Source organism: Moschus berezovskii, chromosome 11, assembly GCF_049115385.1.
Source record: "Moschus berezovskii isolate FMDL1 chromosome 11, NW_MosBer_1.0, whole genome shotgun sequence".
NCBI classification, from domain to species: domain Eukaryota; kingdom Metazoa; phylum Chordata; class Mammalia; order Artiodactyla; family Moschidae; genus Moschus; species Moschus berezovskii.
The window spans coordinates 19,541,070-19,545,339 of NC_142470.1; positions in this window are offsets into that span (position 1 = coordinate 19,541,070).

Genomic DNA, 4,270 nt, shown 5'->3' on the forward strand with positions numbered 1-4,270 from the left:
ATTGGCTGTGAATGGGGAAGACGTGATCCATGTGCTGGGTGGCCTCTGAGGTCTTGCTTCTAGTCCAGCCCCCAAACCTCTCTTGCAGGGTTAGGGCATTTCAGTAAATGCTGTTAAAGAGGAGCCTGCCTGTGAAGGAGGCAGGGGCTCGGCAGGCTACTGGGCATGGGCTGGCACCCCGGCTGTTCAGATGTGGCCTGTGACGCTGGACCAGCCTGAGCAGAAGGGTAATGGGAGCCACGGAGGAATGGCCCTGGGCCTCGTGTCAGGAACAGCACAGTGACGTCCTGGGTCCCTGAAGGAGTGTTCTCCTCACCTGGGCATCAGAGCAGATCAGCCGGTCAGCTGGTCAGAGGCAGGAGTGGTCATGGACACTTCCCCAGGGCCACCATCACTCAACTAGTTTTTTCTCATTAAAAAAAAAAAAATTAAGTGTCACCTGTGGCTGGATGAAGCACAAACTGGAATCAAGATTGCCAGGAGGAAAATCAATAACTTCAGATATGCAGATGACACCACCCTTATGGCAGAAAGTGAAGAAGAACTAAAAAGCCTCTTGATGAAAGTGAAAGAGGAGAGTGAAAAAGTTGGCTTAAAGCTCAATTTTCAAAAAACTAAGATCATGGCATCTGGTCCCATCATTTCATGGCAAATAGACGGGGAAACAGTGGAAACAGAGAGCTACTTTATTTTTTGGGCTCCAAAATCTCTGCAGATGGTGATTGCAGCCATGAAATTGAAAGACGCTTGCTCCTTGGAAGGAAAGTTATGACCAACATAGATAGCATATTAAAAAGCAGAGACATTACTTGACCAACAAAAGTCTGTCTAGTCAAGGCTATGGTTTTTCCAGTAGTCATGTATGGATGTGAGAGTTGGACTATAAAGAAAGATGAGCACTGAAGAATTGATGCTTTTGAACTGTGGTGTTGGAGAAGACTCTTGAGAGTCCCTTGGACTGCAAGGAGATCCAACCAGTCCATCCTCAAGGAAATCAGTCCTGAATATTCATTGGAAGGACTGATGTTGAAGCTGAAACTCCAATCTTTTGGCTACCTGATGCGAAGAACTGACTCACTGGAAAAGGCCCTGATGCTGGGAAAGATTGACGGTGGGAGGAGATGGGAATAACAGAGGATGAGATGGCTGGATGGCATCACCAACTCAATGGACATGAGTTTGAGTGAACTCTGGGAGTCGGTGATGGACAGGGAGGCCTGGTGTGCTGCAGTCCATGGGGTCACAAAGAGTTGGACACGACCAAGCAACTGAACTGAACTGAACTGTGTGTCAAGCTCCAACTGGACACAGACTCTTGGTGGCGAACAAAACAGACAAAAGTTCTGGCCCTGAGGACTTTGGATGAAAAGAAAGTGCAGTAGGCTGTGAGGGTGTCCCCAGCCTGGTGGGACCTGGGAGGACTTGGGAGAAAGTCCTGGTGCAGGGTATTCACCGTCTTGGAAGGAGACCTGGGGGAGGGCCGGGGGTAGCAGGGGGAGTGGGGGCCACACCCCTCCAGATGGGGCGCCCCCATCTGCCAAGGCCTAGAGAGGCAGCACAGCTCCTTTAAAGAATTATAATGTAGTTTATTCGTTTTAAAAAATATTTGTTTCGCTGCCCAGGTCTCAGTTGTGGGACAAGCAGGATCTAGTTCCCTGACCAGGGATTGAACCTGGGCCCCCTGCCTTGGGAGCGTGGAACCTTAGCCATTGGACTACCAGGGAAGTCCCTATTCATGTGTCTGAGCATGACTGTATTGAGAGAGGGGCAAGGTGCATTAACAAGGCCTGAGTTCTAGAGTCAGGTGAACCTGGGTTAGACCCTGATTGGACACTCGCTGGCTGTGTTGGCCTTGGACGAGTTTGCGTACAGCCTCTTGGCTCAGAGTCGGGGAGCCAATCTGTCCCCCACACCACCCTTGGCGAAAAGAGGTGATGGAGCTGAGGCCGGCACCATGCTGGCCCCCACGGGGCCTCCCCCACTGTCTCCAGCCTCAGGGCAGCCAGGCCGGCCGCAGCAGGAGAGGAAGGCTTTCTCTCCACCCTTTGCTCAGCAGTGACCGACGGGAACACAGCGCAGCTCGGAGCTTGAAGAAGACATAACGAGCATCCTTCTGTTTTTAGTTCAATTCTGTGAGCAGGATGCCCCCAGGGCTGATAGATTTTTCCAGTAATGAAATTGTAAAAGGAATTGAGTGATGCCTCTCAAGCTTTAAAGGACAACCAGTGACTTTTCCCCAGGCCTCCGGCCAGCCCAGTGGATGCTCATTCCCCATGCTGTGGTCAAGACCCTCACTTCTTTCTTCTGAGCCGCTGGCATGGCCTCTAGAAGGCCCTCCTGCTGTGGGGAGACCCTGGGGTGTTTGCTTCATGAACACACCGGGACTGGAGACATAGCTTGCCAGATGAAACGTGGAGCCCGTGGCTCAAACATGCTTAAGGGTTTCAAGATGGCAACAGCAGAGCATTAAAGCAGGTGCAGAGCCCTTCTGGCTGCCTGGGTTTAAGGCCAGCTCTGCCACTTACTAGAGTTATGTCCTGAGTCCGGTGATTTCAACTCTCTGTGCTTACTTTCTTCATCTGTGAAATGGGGAGAACAGTAGCAGCAGCCCCTCCCCCCACTCCAGGGCCACGGGGAGAGCCACCTGGACTCTGGGGGTTTAGCTGAGTGTGGCTCCGATTCTTTCTCGCCTTCTCTCTCCCTCTCCTTTGATCCCCTTCCTTTACTTCCTTGCTTTTTTCTGGTGTCCCCTTCTCCCCACTGCATCCCCAACAGGCTCGACAGTGGCTGATGCTGAGCTGTTCTTGCTGCCGAAACTAATCCTCGGGTCAGCCTATCACTTGGGTCCTTCCCTCGGTGCACTGGGCGGCCCTTCTCCATGGTCCACTCTGAAGCCCACGCCCTCCCTTCCTCCTTTGGGCAGAGGCCACGCCTAGTGCAGACCCCTCCCTGGAGAGAGCAGCCCCTCTCAGCACCACTGCACTCAGGCTGTGGGGCACCTTGGAGTTTCACCTGGAATCTCAGGTAGAGAAGGAAAGCAAGGCCGGGAGGAGGTGGAGATGCCTGACATCTCCCAGGGAGGAGGGAGACGTACATACAGAGGAAAATATGCCCATAATCCAAATATAAACAGAAAACCCTGCTAGCATGGCGTTGTTCGGCTTTCTGTTCCTTTATTGAGGCAGAAATGCTTTTTCTCTTCTTTAAAGGTCTTTATTGAAGAGGAGTGTATGGCACCTCACTTCAGTATTCCTACCTGGAGAATCCCATGGACAGAGGAGCCTGGCGAGCTACAGTCCATTGGGTCACAAACAGTCAGAGATAACTGAAGCAACTTAGTATGCATACCATAGCACTGAAGTATAACACACACTGGTACAATAGGTCATCCGTAGAGTCTACCCATCTCATTCAGATTTCCCCAGTTTTGTTTGTATTTGCGTGTGTGTTTATTTAGTTCTATGTACTTTTATCACCTGGGTATGTCAGTGGCTCCAACACCTTCGACAGTGCTAATATCACAAGGTTCCCTCCAGCTGTTCTTTCATAGCCCCACCCAGTGCCCACCCCCACCTCTCTGACAACCATGACTCTGTTCTCCGTCTTTCCTCTTGTGTCATCACAGCTGGAGATAAATGGACCAAAGCAGTATGTAACCCTCTGGGATTGGCTTTTTGCGCTTAGTGTGGCTTTCTGGAGCTCTGTCAGGTGGCTGTTTCCGACGAGTGTTGGTGGCACAGATCTGCTGGGTGGGCTTACCATTCACCCTTTAAAGGGCATCTGGTTATTTCCAGTGTTCACCTGTTGCAAATAAAGCTTCTCTGGACATCCGGGTGCCGATTTTTGTGTGAATATAAATTCACACAGGAGTGCAGTTACTGGGTGGGATGGCAGTCCCCTCTTGACTGTTTTTAGAGGAGCCCAAGGTCATAGGTGACTGCTGATAACGTATTTTAATGCAAACTTTTCCTGTGACCTGGAAGACTTTCTTATGAGCCCTCTGGTGCATGCGTGCCCGCTAGGTCGCTTCAGTCATGTCCGACTTTGTGCAACCCTATTGACTGCAGCCCAGCAGGCTCCTTTGTCCATGGGATTCTCCAGGCAAGAATACTGGAGTGGGTGGCCATTCCCTTCTCCAGGAGGACCACTCCTAATTCTTTGTGTTGGAGATTAGAGCCCCCCTCTGTCTGGAGATATCCCTTCAGGCAAGGGAGGTGCTTCACTCCACCAGCCTCCCCCCAAGAGGGTCCCCATTGCTGATCTTCCTTGG